Here is an 18,629-nt window from a genome sequence, read left to right as displayed (position 1 = left end):
AAGCATAAGCTTTGTATGCCTTCAAAATCTCAATTTACTCCATTTAACTTTTCATGTGTCATAATAGACGGACATAAATAAGAAAATAGGCAAAGATCTGAGCTTAAAGCTTAAATTGCATCACAATGCAATGTGCTATGAGCTTGTCTATTGGTTATTTTCAGTCCTATACTGGATTCAATATCTCAAATAATAACCTTTGGAACCGATCCAGTCAGGATGCAAACCTGCCCATTCCACTGAGACAGCAGTTATCACAGTCCATGCTGCCTCCAACACTAGTCCTCATCCATCTTAATCTTGACCCATCTGCAGCATTTGACACAGTCAACCACCGGCTTTTCCATTCTGACCTAATTATCCCAAAACCTTGTCTCTAGTGGTTCTCCTCCTGCCTGTCTGGCCAAAACTTCCAAGGTGTTTGGACAGGTTCATTTTCATCACCCTCTCATGGACCACTCCTTTGTCTCCTCTGCTCTCTAGACCCCATAGCTCTGTCATCTCCGCTCACAAGCTCTCCTATCACTGTTATGAAACTGCTCACATCCAATTCCAACACTGGTGTCGACCTACAAGGGCATGTAGGGCATTTCCCCAGGGACCTTAGGTTGCATAGATTCATGTAATCTTTTGGATATATAAGTGAAGTTCTTAGAAGGTACAAATGAGGTTCCAAATGAGCTGGTTCCATAGTGTCATATTGTTTATCAATACTCATAGTGTCCTACCTGGAAGAACTTGGAAGAGCCTGTGTCGTCTCTGGGCAATAATTCTATACTATATCATGCATGTGTAATTTGGGTCAACTACATTTCTGTGCTAAAGTCAATCCTCATGGAGTCTGTCTGTCTAACAGTGACTACAGGTCTGAAAGGGCTTACTATTAGCATACTATTGTTTCAACGAGAGACCACTTGATTAAGTTTCAGACTATGTAAAATCACAACCCCACCCAGAACTCAACTATTTGATGTGAACTGTATATAATGTCATGTTGTGAATGAAATAGTTAGTCTTGCTTGGCAGGCTGACCACGGTCAGTCTGCTGTGTGCTCCACGGCCCACTCATGGGCCGCGGGAAGCTCTGCTGTTTTTGGTCTCGGTTGCAATAAATGGTCGATTCAACACTTCACCTCACTTCTCTGTCTGTGTGCTTCTTCAACTGATCGTCCGGTGCTTTTGACAAGGTTTTTCACTACAGGGCCTACAGTTTGCTATTTAGTTTAGAGAAGCTCCTTTCAGTCTTCTTTCTAGATTAATCAGTTATAATGTGGTGTGAAAATACACCACACCTGTCTGGACTTTGACCTCAACCTTGACTGTGACCATGACCTTTTCTTGTGTTCCTCCTTCTTTCCGTCTTGAGGTGGTGGGCGAGGTGGTGACTGTGACCATGACCTTTTCTTGTGTTCCTCCTTCTTTCCGTCTTGAGGTGGTGGGCGAGGAAGAGCAGCGCATCATCGTTCCATCTCGTCCCGGCTGCCAACGTGAGAAATTCAATGTTATAGGCTGTCACATCGCGCCTACCCTGTCGCACAGCATACAACCTCCGGGCCGCCGTCTGACCTGAACCAGGGTGATCAAACACACGCTGAAACTCCGCCACAAAAGCATCATAAGTGCGATTAGCCGTGGGGAGAAAGTCGAGATGCGCGACAGCCCAGTTGAGTGGACTGTCAACAAGAAGATTCATAATAAATGCCAGTTTGTTATGATCGGATGAGTAGCGAGACGGCTGTGCGGCGAATGTAAATTCACACTGGACCATGAACTGACGAAAACCCCCTGGGTCACCAGAATACTTGGCAGGAGTGGGAATATTGGGTTCGGACCGCGGGTCGGTACCAGCAGGATTAACGGGAGGCACCGCTGGAGCGATAGGAACAGGCTGGGCTTGGTGAGTAACCGCCAACTGTTGAACAATAGCCGTAAGATTTGTAATCGCGTCTTGCATTTCTCTGATGCTTTGGTCATGCCTACCCAGTAAATCAAGGGCTGACGGATTCGGGTCGGGGTTACCCGCTGAGTCCATAACTGGCCTGCAGATCTGTCAGGCACCAGAAAGGATAGGACTCAAAAGCAGGCAGCAAACCTTTAACGGGTTTTATTAAAGTTCAAGGGGAAAAGGCAGAGGCGTAGTAGGTAGGCAAAGCGTGGGTCAGGATTCCTGGAAGGCTGTCCGTGGGGCGTCGGTTCCGATAGGGATTAGGCAAGTCGAGAGTCAGAGTTCGGTCCGGGTCCATACACAGTGGTTCTGGGAACAGGCAAAGGTACAAGGCGTCAGGCAAGGGATAACCAGGGACAGGCTAAGGTCAGATAATAATAACAGGCTGAATGACAGGTTCAAGAATAACGGCGTGCTAACCTAGGGTAAACTGGGTTGATCTGCAGGCAGAGAACAATGGGTAGCGGCAGACAATAAGTAGCCTTGGTTACTCAGCGTGGAACCTGGTGCAGGTGCGCTCACACTGGTGTGGGCGTGACAACGTGAGAGTTTCCTTCATAATTCTTTATAATCACCAAGATGTAAAATAGAGGAGCATAACATCTGACACAGAATATAACTCCCCCCGACCGCTGCTATTTAATTCACATACTGTACTGTAAGTGATTTAAAACCTGGGGTTCAAACGATTCCATCTGCAGAAATTACATTAGGGCACCTAAAGTCACACCACCTAAAGTGACACCAAGAAGCAGGCATAATTACAGTTACAATCAGCTACTGATAATGATAAATTGGTCTGGATTACCAAGGGATAAAATGCTGGGAAGGGAGAGGCACATAAAAGAAGAGGGATACAGCAAGACATTTAACAAAATTTAAGATTGTGCAAATGTGGCCCCTCCATCAACTCCATTCATGACGTTTTAATTTTCACAATGAAATGAAAGCATAAGCTTTGTATGCCTTCAAAATCTCAATTTACTCCATTTAACTTTTCATGTGTCATAATAGACGGACATAAATAAGAAAATAGGCAAAGATCTGAGCTTAAAGCTTAAATTGCATCACAATGCAATGTGCTATGAGCTTGTCTATTGGTTATTTTCAGTCCTATACTGGATTCAATATCTCAAATAATAACCTTTGGAACCGATCCAGTCAGGATGCAAACCTGCCCATTCCACTGAGACAGCAGTTATCACAGTCCATGCTGCCTCCAACACTAGTCCTCATCCATCTTAATCTTGACCCATCTGCAGCATTTGACACAGTCAACCACCGGCTTTTCCATTCTGACCTAATTATCCCAAAACCTTGTCTCTAGTGGTTCTCCTCCTGCCTGTCTGGCCAAAACTTCCAAGGTGTTTGGACAGGTTCATTTTCATCACCCTCTCATGGACCACTCCTTTGTCTCCTCTGCTCTCTAGACCCCATAGCTCTGTCATCTCCGCTCACAAGCTCTCCTATCACTGTTATGAAACTGCTCACATCCAATTCCAACACTGGTGTCGACCTACAAGGGCATGTAGGGCATTTCCCCAGGGACCTTAGGTTGCATAGATTCATGTAATCTTTTGGATATATAAGTGAAGTTCTTAGAAGGTACAAATGAGGTTCCAAATGAGCTGGTTCCATAGTGTCATATTGTTTATCAATACTCATAGTGTCCTACCTGGAAGAACTTGGAAGAGCCTGTGTCGTCTCTGGGCAATAATTCTATACTATATCATGCATGTGTAATTTGGGTCAACTACATTTCTGTGCTAAAGTCAATCCTCATGGAGTCTGTCTGTCTAACAGTGACTACAGGTCTGAAAGGGCTTACTATTAGCATACTATTGTTTCAACGAGAGACCACTTGATTAAGTTTCAGACTATGTAAAATCACAACCCCACCCAGAACTCAACTATTTGATGTGAACTGTATATAATGTCATGTTGTGAATGAAATAGTTAGTCTTGCTTGGCAGGCTGACCACGGTCAGTCTGCTGTGTGCTCCACGGCCCACTCATGGGCCGCGGGAAGCTCTGCTGTTTTTGGTCTCGGTTGCAATAAATGGTCGATTCAACACTTCACCTCACTTCTCTGTCTGTGTGCTTCTTCAACTGATCGTCCGGTGCTTTTGACAAGGTTTTTCACTACAGGGCCTACAGTTTGCTATTTAGTTTAGAGAAGCTCCTTTCAGTCTTCTTTCTAGATTAATCAGTTATAATGTGGTGTGAAAATACACCACACCTGTCTGGACTTTGACCTCAACCTTGACTGTGACCATGACCTTTTCTTGTGTTCCTCCTTCTTTCCGTCTTGAGGTGGTGGGCGAGGAAGAGGAGGTGGGCGAGGAAGAGGAGGTGTGGTGCTCTCTCTTTGCCCCTTTGAGCTCCTTGTTTCTCTTTGAAGGCATTTTGATTCTGGAGGTATACAGAATATAACAGGGGGGCTCAAAGAGATAGAGAGAGAGAGAGAGAGAGAGAGAGAGAGAGAGAGATGGCCATTTTAATGCCAGGCCCATTTGTTCGCAAGCACACACTCAATGTATTGACTGATGAAACCCAATCACAGCACTTGTTTTACAGCAAGGGCAATGGAGACTGCCAATTGGCAACCAACATAAAATGATAAACCTGTTTTTGGGCTTCAGTGTTCTCTTGTGCTTTTCCTTTTTTTCATGAAACACTTAACTATGGATGAATACGTATTAAAGTTGACATATAGTTCCATTATTATTAACATATATCACCACAACAGTGCAACAAAATTGCACTTTCTAAGTTTCTAATAACCCTCAGTATACCCCTATAGATTCTGAGCACTGTAGGTATGCGTATATAGCAAGTCTTCCATAATACGCAATAGAATAATGTAATCGCAGTGGTGGAATGTGACTAAGATCATGTACTCAAGTACTGTACTTGAGTACAAGTTTGGAGTATTTGTACAAGTGCCCGACGTCATGCAAAATAAGAAACATGTGAAAATGTTTAATAGGGAACCAGCAACGTTTCGGGCTATACAGCCTTCATCAGGCTATTCTTTACTCAAGTAAAATTTGATTACTGGACTTTTACTCGTACAAAGTATTTCTATATTGCAGTACTAGTATTGATACTTTTACTTAAAGAATGTGAGTACTTCCCACCACTGTATAATGATTATGTTGTGCTCATAATTGTCGTGCTCTATAAACAACATCTCGCTTGCATGCGTGTGTGTGTGTGTGTGCGTGCGTGCGTGCGTGCGTGCGTGCGTGCGTGCGTGCGTGCGTGCGTGCGTGCATGCGTGCGTGCGTGTGTGTGCGTGCGTGTGTGTGTGTTGAGGGACAGGTTGAGTCAAGCTTCCCCGTGCAGGCCCTCTCTCCCCTAGAGTCATAATTACCTTCCAAATAAACCCAACCTACAACACCTTTCTATCAAAAGACACAAACACAAACTGTCTCAGTAGTTACTAATTAAAACACTGTGCGGGTTACACAACATAATGCAGCCTTCTGCCTTTCCAAAATAAATAAAATAAATCTAAAAACATAATTGGCCTGTGGCCACCATCAGCTACATTAGTGTCGCTAATTACCCCCATGTGCGTGTCTGTCTTTTAAAATTAAATTGGCCTTCCGGTACATTCACACGGCAGAGTAAGGCTTTAATCAGTCAACTCTGAGCTTATTGTTATCCACGTGCAATCTAAAGGGACAAAGATACACATTCACTTTTAATAACAGGGAGCAGAGAGCAAACAATTACAATCCAAGAGCGAAGAAAACATAGATTGTGCTTTAAAATTAATTCAAAGTTTTGGATGGCCAAAATACTGCCAGTCTGGGCGATTGTGTTACCTGTATATCTCAAAGAGTAGAACACAGCATGGACAATTCAAACCAAGAAGGAATAGGCTATATTTTTTTAGTTGCTGTAAAATAAATAACTAGATTCTATGTTTTGTGTGGAAGTGTGGAACATAGCACACATAACATTGTTTGGGATTCCTTTTGATTAAACAACAACAAAACTATGAGGATGATCCTCCATATAGTAGAACAAAAGTTTCTGTGTAAGATGACAATGACAATGTCAGGGTTAAGAGTCTTATAATCAGTGGGGCCATCATCCACACAATAAACTATTTGAAGTCATACTGTAGATAAGTGTTTCTCAACCTTTTTTGTCCCAGGGCACACTTTTCATAGCCTAAAAATCTTGGGGCACACCTAGATATATGGTGTGTGTATATACTGTATATATACCGGTGTATATATATATATATATAGTAAATATATATATTATATATAATATATATATATATATATATATATATATATATATATGAACCCAATATACTTTTAAAAACACACATCAGCACTCGTCAAATAACTTTAAAGAGAAAGAAAAGGACAGAGACAGTGCCTCAGTTTCACCAATTTATTTTTGAAAACTCATACAAAATGTAGCACACACATGTTCAATTTCTGCGATTTGGTAGCTTAATTCCAGACCTTTTTCAGAAGTCTTAGTGGTACTGCGTATCAAGAGACTTCCCTGCTTCGTTGTGTCTTTCTCCTTTTTTTCTTTCAAGCTCATGAAAAAGTGTTTGTCCTTTGTAGCGAGTTCATGATGATTGGTATCAAGGTGGCGCTTCAGTTTACTCTGAACCATGCCGCTGTTTGCAAGCTTGAATCCACAAACTATACACAGCGGAATCGGGTACGTTTTATCCCCAGTAAACGTGAAGCCAAACTTCATGTAATCATCACGGTACAGTCTGGCAGGGGCTTTCTTTGTAGGCGTTGCGTTGGTAGTAGTCGCCGTTCCCCCCGGCGGCGAGGGACCGCTTGCTGTGCCGTCATCAGATGCAGGTGACACGGCGGCGCTGTCTGTGCTGTCGGGTTCTGGTGGTGTCTTTCTGGAGGGAACGAAATGTAGCGTCTTCTTGATGGATCTCTTTTTTGCTGCTGGTTCCATCTTGTAGTAGCTGTACAATGTGAATGCCATGTCTGTGCCCCATTTATACAGTAAAGTTTCCAGGCGATTAACATTTCTATGGCCGATGGTCGTTAAGAGTCTATTGTTCCGTCGTCATGTTGTTTTCGCACGTCTATTTAGACGTGTGACAACAACAACAACGACGCAACAATAGGACGCCTAGCTATCGCTTTTGGGGGAGGGCTAGTGTTACTTTCGGTCAAAATCTCGAGGCACATCTGGACAGATCAAAGGCACAGTAAAGTGCCGCGGTACATAGGTTGAGAAACACTGCTGTAGATAACTCACAACTAAGGTTGTCCCAAGCCGATCACGTGATCGGAAATCGTGGGTTTAATCACGTTATTTTCAAATGATTGGAATCGGATCGGGACAAAAAAAAACATGATCGGGACAACCCTAAATCCGTATCATGATGTTAGACTGGATATTGTCTGTGATTTTGGATATTGTACTATTGTGATATCTTGAAAACCACACCCGTGTGAAGTGAGGGGCACTCATCATCATCGTACATCATCGTACGTCATCATCAAGAATGGTGATCCCTAATTGGCCAAGCGTTCCCACCGACATCTGATTGGTTAGCCGATTTGCTCGTCTACATGGTGTAAATGTTCCCTTCATTGTCAATGGCGTTTAATGTTTTGTTGTTTAATTTACGTCATATTTGGCGGTCAATGGCAAATATTGAGACGTGTGAGGACAAAAGCTATATAGGAGAGCCCCTCAAAAGTCGGCATCGGCAGATACTCAAATCAAATGATCGGATCGGGAGCAAAATCACATGATCGGGACATCCCTAGTCATAACTAAGTGATGCGCTTCCAGATGCTACATGTCATGTTAATTAGTATTGATGACATGGATCACATTTAATATGTTTCGTTACATCATGGGTGATGTAAGCCCATGCAGAAGTCTCTATCTAAGCACTTCAGCGTGTCCACAGCTGGAGAAGCAGACACAAATAAGAATAGGGTAATTGGATCTTTTGACGAAGAGGAGAATGGTGATAAAGGCTATAGGGTAGCAGAAGAGCTGGCCTGTTCAGACATCATCAACCCTGCATGGCACTGCCACTGTCTAGACTTTATATGAGGAAGAAATAAGGAGCTATAGCCTACAGGATTTTATTTATGGGTTATGATCAGGTCAGCTTCAGACCAGACTGTATGAGCAATGTGCAAAATTGTGGGCAATTTCAGAAAATTGTGATATTCCTGGATATTAAATTTTCATCTGGAAATCTTCCGTCTTAAACGTACAAGTCCATTTCGAAATGCTCCACTAACAGTTCACTGTCTGACACACACACACACACACGCACGCACGCACGCACGCACGCACGCACGCACGCACGCACGCACGCACGCACACACACACACACACACACACACACACACACACACACACACACACACACACACACACACACACACACACACACACACACACACACACACACACACACACACACACACACACCTTGCGAGGATATGTTTGGGTCTTCTTTCTTTCTGCTATTTAAAAGGCACCTATACCTGATAATCCAGGACTCATTTAAGCTCCATTGCTTTTAGCTACAGGATGGGGGAACAGCACTGTGTCAGGTACCTACTGACAGGAGTGTGTGTGATGCCATTTGGGATTGTCTCCTGCAAGACTATGCAAGCCTGTTCCTGACACAGGCGAGTGGATGATAGCCCTGGAGATCCAGACCCGTCCCTCTGAGCATTCCCCAACTGCCAACTGAGTGTGCCTTTGCTATATACTGGCGTCACAGTGGAGACCCTGTTATCATGTGCTTGTTGTAAATGGTGCATTTCCCATTGGTGCACAGTAACTCTGGGGGAGCCCGGGATCGAACTGGGAACCTTCCACCAATGTTTGCATCATTGACCGGAGGAATTATGAAAGACACCTTGGTCCACAACTTCCTCCAGTGGGACATGCAGTGAAGGGGCAACTCGACTCAACTCAATTTATTTCAATTGAATAGTACAACCGGTGGAAGTCTGGGGCAGTGCCGAGGGAGTGGCAGACCGGGGTGGTGGTTCCTCTGTTTAAAAAGGGGGATCAGAGGGTGTGTGCCAACTACAGAGGTATCACATTACTCAGCCTCCCTGGGAAAGTCTACGCCAAGGTGCTCGAAAGGAGGGTCCGGCCGATAGTCGAACCTCAGATTCAGGAGGAGCAATGTGGTTTCCGTCCTGGCCGTGGAACAACTGACCAGATCTATACTCTTGCAGGAATCCTGGAGAAGGCCTGGGAGTATGCATATCCGGTCTACATGTGTTTTGTGGATTTGGAGAAGGCATATGACCGGGTCCCCCGGGATGTCCTGTGGGAGGTGCTGCGGGAGTATGGGGTGAGGGGGACCTTATTGAGGTCCATCCAATCTCTGTACACCCAAAGCGAGAGCTGTGTCCGTGTGCTCGGGAGTAAGTCGGATTTGTTTCCGGTGGGGGTTGGCCTTCGCCAGGGCTGCGCTTTGTCACCTATCCTGTTTGTGATTTTCATGGACAGGATATCGAGGCGTAGTCGTGGTGGAGAGGGTATTCGGCTCGGTGACCTAAGGGTTGAATCACTGCTTTTTGCAGATGATGTGGTCCTGATGGCACCATCGGTCCAAGACCTTCAGCTCTCACTGGACCGGTTCGCAGCCGAGTGTACGGCGGCTGGGATGAGGATCAGCGTCTCCAAATCTGAGGCCATGGTTCTCAGCAGGAAACCGGTGGATTGTGCAGTCCGGGTAGGGAATGAGGCATTACCCCAGGTGAAGGAGTTCAAGTATCTCGGGGTCTTGTTCACGAGTGAGGGGAGAACGGAGAAGGAGATCAGCCGGAGAATCGGAGCGGCAGGGGCGGTATTGCAGTCGCTGTACCGCACTGTTGTGACGAAAAGAGAGTTGAGCCAGAAGGCAAAGCTCTCTGTCTACCGAGCAATCTTCGTTCCTACTCTCATCTATGGTCATGAAGTGTGGGTCATGACCGAAAGAATCAGGTCACGAATACAAGCGGCTGAAATGAGTTTTCTTCGACGGGTGGCTGGCATCTCCCTTAGAGATAGGGTGAGAAGTTCAGTCACACGAGAGAGACTCGGAGTAGAACCGCTGCTCCTTCACCTGGAGGGGAGCCAGCTGGGGTGGTTCGGGCATCTGGTTAGGATGCCACTCGGGCGCCTCCCTAGGGAGGTCCTCGACGCACGTCCCACTGGGAGGAGACCCCGGGGCAGACCAAGGCGCAGTTGGAGGAAATACATCGACTCTCTGGCCTTGGAACGTCTCGGAATCCCCCAGGAGGAAGTCACTAATGTTGCTCGGGAGAGGGAAGTCTGGAGCTCTCTGGTGGAGCTGTTGCCCCCGCGACCCGACTACGGATAAGCGGTTGAAGATGGATGGATGGATGGATGCAAAAGCAGCAGATATATTAACTGTGACAGTGTATGGTAGGTACTGTAGAACGTTCCAGCAGAAGCATCTGTTGGAATGCAACAGCTCCCTAGATAGGCCGAAACAATGCCAGCAGTGATACCATCACTTCTAGGAACATAATGATCAAGTACACACACTATTTAATATACATGGCTCCTCTCCCGTCTGTTTCACTTGTGCTCTCCATTCAGGTCAATGAACAGAGTACAATGTTCTATATTGGAAACAAGGTTGGCCCTATCTGCAGGGAACTGCCTACAGATCCCCCTGCCTTCTATTCCATCAGGCATGATGTGATATGGCACTCATCCTGCAACAGGGCCTGTGCCAAACAGTGTTTCATTTTTGAAGGGCACTACAACTACGCACAATCTTTCCTACACAAACATTGTGGAACACAAACATTGATATGTTGTATATATTGTGGGATGTCGCATGACAGCGGGCCGTCAGAGCGCCACCCCACTGAGAGTCAGTGGAGCGTCAGAGGCGGAGCACAGCTCGGAGGACAGCGACCCGCTCTGGGTCACGTGATTGACCACAAGTACGTGCCCGTCTTCCTCCTCAATCAAACCAATTACGCAACAGCCGCGCTGCGCGCGTAAGGTTTGAAAGGTAGGACACAGAGGAACGCTCCGCCTCACTCTCCACTGACTCACGGAGGGAGCACTGACGTGGCAATCTGGCGGTAGGTCTCCACACTCACACACACACATCCCCTCACTGTTGCCACTGGTTCTGATGCTGTGCTAATCATATGTCTCACTACACAACCCCGGGACGGAGGAATCCAGAAGAGGAACCCAGATACCACTCCTGAAGGAATAGGAGGAAATATTATAGACTGTTATACCCTGACATAGGAAGAATATAAGTTAACCAGCTGTGTGTGTGCTGTGCGCTGGCATTTCATTTGACTTTGACCTTGACCTAGAGTAAACCCTCAATAAATGCCCGAGTAGGCAAAACTTGCTGTGTCCCCTGCCTATCGTTGTCCAGTGGCGCCCACAAGTGGTGGAGAGTGCGGGCTACACTGAACCACGCTAAGCACTGGAAATGGAGCACACCCAAGCTGCAGCAATCGCTGCACTATTAAAAAGTCAGACCGATTTGCAGAGAAGCCAAATTGAATTACAGAACGCGGTGCAGGAATTAGTCCGCAGGGGCAATAGAGAACAGCCCCGCGCCCCCCGTGCTCCTGGAGACGTGCTGACCAAGCTCTCCCCCGAAGATGACATCGAGGCTTATTTGGATGTATTTGAGCGCACCGCCGCTCGAGAAAGGTGGGCACCAGATGACTGGGCCTCGCTACTAGCACCCTTCTTGACCGGCGAGGCACAGCAGATATGCCGTGGGCTTCCCGATGCCGACGCCCGAGATTTCGGAAGACTAAGGGCTGCCATCCTAGCCAGCCGCGGGTACAGCTTGCCAGCCAGGGCCCAACGTTACCACAACTGGGCCTTTTCCCCCACCCAACCCCCGCGAGCGCAAGTGGCTGCGCTGACGCGCACAGCACACAGCTGGTTAACGACCCCGGGCGACCCGCCCGCTATTGATAGGATGCTCATTGATAGAGTGATCCGAGCAGTGCCGCCAGATTGGCGCCGTTATGCCTCCCAGGTCAGTCCCGGCTCAGTAGATGAGTTGGTGGCATTATTGGAGAACTACCAGGTCACCCTGGAGATGATGAAGTCCACTCGGGTGGATGCGCCGAACTCGAAGCCTACTGCCTCTAGTGAGAAAGGTGGAAACAACTCACGCCGAGGAGCGGCCTCTAGCCGCCCCAGTGGAAACCAAGCCCCCCCCTCGGATGCCAACGCTCGGTCCCAGGGCCAGAACCCACGCCGCTGCTACGTGTGTGGTCAGCCGGACCACCTGTCCTGGAGCTGCCCAGATAGGGACAATGTCAACATGCAGTCGGCGACCAGTGCGGATGGAGCGAGGTCCTGCCTCCACACAAACAGCGGTCCCAACCGGCGAGCGCACCTAGCTGTCAAAGTGGATGGCACCGATACGCACGCGCTTCTGGATAGCGGCAGTGCTGTCACCCTCGTCCGCGGCGACCTGGCTGGCCCGGTCGGAGACGCCACCGTTCCGGTCACATGTGTCCACGGCGACCTGCGCCGCTATCCCATCAGTCACGTCCACGTTCAGACCACCCGGGGCAGCGCTGTCATTTCGGCAGGGGTGGTGCCGAATTTACCTGTCCCCCTCCTCCTCGGCGCAGACTGTGAGTTGTTTGACAGACACTGGAGGCCCGGGCTGAACCCCGCACCACCGCAACGCCGCCGGGGACGCCGCAGCCGCCGCCAGCCCAACACCGAGCCGCTGCCGGCGTGTCCCGCCTTCGGACCCCCCACGGACGAACCGGTGAGCGATAGCTCTGGGCAACCTAGCGAGGAGAGCCCGGCAGAAGAGGAACAGCTCCCGCAGAGAGATGAAGCAGCACCCGAGGAAAGCATGGATACCTTTGCCGAGTTTCCACTGACAGAGACAGTGGAGACAGCACAGAGGGGGGACTTCGCCAATGCGCAGTGGACGGACCCCACATTGGACGGAGCCCGACGAACCATCGCCCAGATCGATGGAAAAAATTGTGACGGGGTGAGTGACATAACCTCTCCTTATTTTCTCATAAAAAATAACCTGTTATATCGGGCTGTAAAGGGGCGAGATGAGGAATGGACAGAACAGTTACTAGTTCCCAAATCCCACATTACTCGAGTGTTGTATCTGGCGCATACGCACCAGTTGGGAGCCCACTTGGGTGTCGATAAGACGTATGCACGCATTCTGATGCGCTTCTATTGGCCAGGGATTAAGCGGGCCGTGGAGGAGTTTTGTAAAAGCTGCCCGGAGTGCCAAAAAACCGCACCGCGCCTCTCTTTTCGAAACCCGTTAATTCCACTGCCTATTATTAGCACTCCTTTCGCCCGCCTGGGGATGGATATAGTCGGACCGTTGCCAAAATCCACTCGGGGACACCGATATATCCTCGTTATTGTTGACTACGCAACGCGGTATCCCGAGGCTATTCCATTGCGCACGGCCACAGCCAAGGCCGTGGCGCACGAGTTATTGATGATGTTCACGCGAGTGGGGATTGCGGAGGAATTATTAACTGATCAAGCGACTAACTTCATGTCCCGCCTGTTAAACCAGCTATATAAGTGGCTCAAAGTCAAACGGATTCGCACCTCAGTCTACCATCCCCAAACCGACGGCCTTGTAGAACGCTTTAATCAAACATTAAAAAAGATGTTGCGCAAGCTCGTTGACTTGGATGGGAAGGACTGGGATCAATTGATTCCGTATGTGCTCTTCGCAATACGTGAGGTGCCCCAGGCCTCTACGGGGTTTTCCCCCTTTGAGTTAGTGTACGGCCGAAGACCCCGCGGCCTGCTAGACATCGCCAAGGAAGCCTGGGAGAGTCAGCCGTCTCCACATAGGTCAGTAGTGGAACATGTTGAGCGTCTACAGGAGCGCGCAAAAAAAATATGGCCAATGGTGCGTGCCCATATGGAAGAAGCGCAGCGAGCTCAAGCACGCACGTATAACAGAACTGCCACCCCCCGCGAATTCCAGGTCGGGGACCAAGTGCTGGTACTGGTCCCCACCAGCGAATGTAAATTCCTGGCTAAGTGGCAAGGCCCGTACGAAGTAGAAGAGAGAGTCGGACCGGTCAACTATCGGGTAAGCCAGCCCGGCCGACGCAAAACGCACCAAATCTACCACATCAACATTTTAAAAAAATGGCAACCCCCGGGGCCCCTCCCATCAACAGTGTTGTTAACGACAGTCTCTTTCCAGCTCCCAGTCCCAGTGCCGATAGGAGAGGAGCTCACACCCTCGCAGAAGCAGGATGTGAAAGAACTGCTGGGCCGGGCTACGGACGTGTTCTCAGAACTGCCGGGCCGGACTCACGTCGTCCAGCACGATATCCTCACCGCCCCCGGGGAAATCGTCCGGCAGAGGCCATATCGCATACCGGAGGCACGGAGGCAAGCCATTAGAGAGGAGGTACAAAAAATGTTGAAATTAGGAGTAATTGAAGAATCACATAGTCCGTGGGCCAGCCCGATTGTGATAGTCCCCAAACCATATGGCTCACTAAGATTTTGCAACGATTTCCGAAAATTGAATGAAGTGTCCCTGTTTGATGCGTACCCCATGCAGAGGGTCGACGAGTTGACAGAACGGCTGGGCCCCGCCCGGTTTGTCAGCACCCTTGACCTGACCAAGGGCTACTGGCAGGTCCCCCTCACCAACCGGGCCAAACCCAAGACAGCCTTTGCGACGCCTGACGGGCTGTTTCAGTACAACGTGCTGCCGTTCGGGGTCCACGGAGCACCGGCGACGTTCCAGCGCCTCATGGACCGAGTGCTCCGCCCACACAGTGCATATTCGGCATCCTACATCGATGACATAATAGTCCACAGCGCCACCTGGGGGCTGCATCTACAACATTTGGAAGCAGTCCTGGGGGCCCTACGGCGGGCCGGACTGACGGCAAATCCCAAGAAGTGCCGCCTCGGCCTCACCGAGACAGACTACCTTGGGTATACGATCGGACGAGGTTGTATCAAGCCCCAGACGAAGAAGGTCGAGCGCATCAGAGACTGGCCACGCCCCTCGACAAAGAAACAGGTGAAGTCATTCATGGGTCTTATATCTTATTACCAGAAGTTCATTAAAGATTTTGCCACTGTTGCAGCAGCCCTCTACGACCTCACGAAGAAGGACCTCCCGCATCATGTCCACTGGACGGCCGAGGCAGAGGCCGCGTTCCAGAAGTTGAAGACCGCGCTGTGTGAAGAACCGGTCCTGGTGTCCCCCGACTTCACGAAGCCCTTCGTCCTCCACACCGACGCCTCCGGCACGGGTGTCGGGGCAGTCCTGTCTCAGGTGGTAGGAGACGACGAGCATCCCGTCACCTATATCAGCCGTAAGCTGCTGAAGCATGAGAAGAACTACAGCACTGTGGAGAAGGAGTGCCTGGCCGCCAAGTGGGCCATACACCACCTGAGGTATTACCTGTGGGGTCGACTGTTCACACTGGTCACAGACCACGCGCCCCTGAAGTGGATGGCGAGAAACAAGGACCGCAACGACCGCGTCACCAGATGGTTTTTAGAGCTCCAAGACTACAAGTTTGACGTCGTGCACAAACCTGGCAAGGAGATCGGCCATGCCGACGCCCTGTCCAGGCGCTATGAGGACCGGGGCAGTGAGCCCCCCGCCGCAGGCAGTGGGCTAAGGGGGGGGATGTGTGGGATGTCGCATGACAGCGGGCCGTCAGAGCGCCACCCCACTGAGAGTCAGTGGAGCGTCAGAGGCGGAGCACAGCTCGGAGGACAGCGACCCGCTCTGGGTCACGTGATTGACCACAAGTACGTGCCCGTCTTCCTCCTCAATCAAACCAATTACGCAACAGCCGCGCTGCGCGCGTAAGGTTTGAAAGGTAGGACACAGAGGAACGCTCCGCCTCACTCTCCACTGACTCACGGAGGGAGCACTGACGTGGCAATCTGGCGGTAGGTCTCCACACTCACACACACACATCCCCTCACTGTTGCCACTGGTTCTGATGCTGTGCTAATCATATGTCTCACTACACAGGCAACCCCGGGACGGAGGAATCCCGAAGAGGAACCCAGATACCACTCCTGAAGGAATAGGAGGAAATATTATAGACTGTTATACCCTGACATAGGAAGAATATAAGTTAACCAGCTGTGTGTGTGCTGTGCGCTGGCATTTCATTTGACTTTGACCTTGACCTAGAGTAAACCCTCAATAAATGCCCGAGTAGGCAAAACTTGCTGTGTCTCCTGCCTATCGTTGTCCAGTGGCGCCCACAATATATATAAGAGGCTTTCAACTCTCAACTGTCAGTAAGAAGTCGGTGAGGATGATGTACGATGACAATAGCGCCCCTCACTTCGGGTGTGATTTTTTTTACTCTCCGATTGTCAATATAAATTATTTGCATTCATCCCTTGTTGTGTGTGTGTGTGTGTGTGTGTGTGTGTGTGTGTGTGTGTGTGTGTGTGTGTGTGTGTGTGTGTGTGTGTGTGTACCAGAATGTGTGTAGATGGTGGAGAACACACTGTACACTACAGTACTGTAAAGAAATCAGCTTCTGTGGAGGCAGTTAATAATACATGGTACTATTAGTAGGTATTAGGTCATCACTATTTTGTGTGTGTGTGAGTGCGTGCGTGCGTGCGTGCAGTGAGAGAGAGAGAGAGAGAGGGAGGTCAGGAATATCTCAAGAGCCTTGACTTAACCAGGACACATCGTCTTCATCTGAAACACGAATAAAGGTGTCCCAGTTCATCTGAGAAACTATTTCTCTCCTCCCCCCCCCCCCCCCTTCTCTCTCTCTCTCTCTCTCTGTGGGTCACACTCAGTGACAGAGGGAGAATAATGATGAAACAAGCAAACGAGTAGGCAGATGAGCGGAACAGTCTTGTAGAATAGGCAGTAGAGGGAAAACACCAGAGATGAGCGGAGCAGTCTTGTAGAACAGGCAGTAGAGGGAAAACACCAGAGATGGTGAGGAGGGACGCCAAGAGAAACTACAAAGTAAGAGGCGCCAAACAATAGACAAAGACGAATCAGTGCAAACGAGCTGGGGATGTACTGTATGTAATTCTGTTCCCTATGCTTATTGCATGGCATTGGCCTGGAGCCACAAAATGGCTGATTGGAAAGGGGATTTAGGTTAAAGATAGGCCTGACATTTTGCAGGCTTATCCTCCGCCTGGGGAACGGAGCCAGATGAAGAAAGGCTCTCACACCTGCTCTCTTGCGATAGGGACGTCAGCTCCCAAACATATACGGGCAAAAGACAGCAGATATGTGAGGCGAGGAGAGCATCGAGAGGAGATGAGAGGATAAGGAGAGAGACAGGAGGAGAGGAGAATTAAGTAAAGGACAAAGGAGATAATCAGACAAGTGGTGGAGAGAGGACAGAGGAATTAAGTGAAGGAATATTAAAGAGGAATGTGAGAGGGAGAAGAGGACAGGTCAATAGCTTTTCAACGTGATGAAAAGCCTCGATGCTGCAGTTCCATTTCAGATGTGTCTCGCTGTTTGATTTCCCTTCCAAACTGCGTAATTGGAAGGTAAGGCGGCCTTTTCAATTCCATAAATATAATAATTTGGCTGGTACTACTATGCACAGGTTTGCTGAACTTGAACCCATCTGTGAATGTGTCGCATTTTAGATGCATTTTTTTTTAGCTCTGGTACAGTTGGGCAGCTCTTCCCATGCTGCATGCATATAAAAATCTGATGAACCCGTTTCTAGCCAGCGTCGGATCAGATCGTTGCCTCCCAGAAGAGGCAGGCCTCCTTGCCGGCTGGCATACATTCTGTCCATTGCTGCCATAATCGTCAGAGAGTTGGCTTGCCTGCTCACTGGGTTGACATGCTGCAGTGACTCATCCCAGTGAGTAAGTAGCCTACTCACTTTCTGTTGGCATTGGGATGCTAGTGGGACTGGTGGTGTTTAGGGTGATATTCCGAAGGAGGTGTGTGGCACTTGTCTGCACTACCATAACCGTGCCACTTCAAGTCTCGCTGGCTATGAATTTGCATCACTGCTGTTGCCCAACTCAGTTCCCCCTCAAACTAACAGACCCTGAGTGTATGGTCTAGTGACTGTCCCACATCTCCATGAAAGGACTTTGAATGTCAGTTCACGCAAATGCATGCTGATACCCCTTCACTCTGCCTTCGAAAATCATGGAAAGGTTAGTGAACAGACAGTTAACCCACTATCTCTCCAACATTCTGTATAGCATCTAATCAGGGGTTAGAACTGGACACGGGTACTTACTACTACTCTATGTTACCACTCATAAAAGTATTATATTTTCTCTGTCATGGACAATAATCAGATCCTGTGTTGCTGTTTTTACAGATTGGATCAAAGATTTTGATACATAAACCACTCTATCAATACAATATTTTCTCTGCAAACTTTCCTTGACCTGCCCATACATCATTTAGATGGGGGCAGGGGGACCCCCCACATGAGGGGGGAGGCCGGGGGGGATCACAGTGTTGGGGAGGGGGGCTCACAGTGTTTCACAATATTTGTGAAACACTGCCTCAACTCCTACAACAAGTGCTTTTCAGAGTCCCCCAGTTCAAATATTAAACCGTTTCATGCATAAAATAGCCATAGACTTTTACTCTATTTGCTCAGACAATATGACGTAAGATTTTCCATTCATTATCAATGGGAATTTAATGTTAGGT

The sequence above is a fragment of the Protomyctophum parallelum genome (genome assembly GCF_964188405.1).
Source record: "Protomyctophum parallelum genome assembly, chromosome: 21".
NCBI classification, from domain to species: domain Eukaryota; kingdom Metazoa; phylum Chordata; class Actinopteri; order Myctophiformes; family Myctophidae; genus Protomyctophum; species Protomyctophum parallelum.
Note: the sequence above shows the minus strand (reverse complement) of the source record.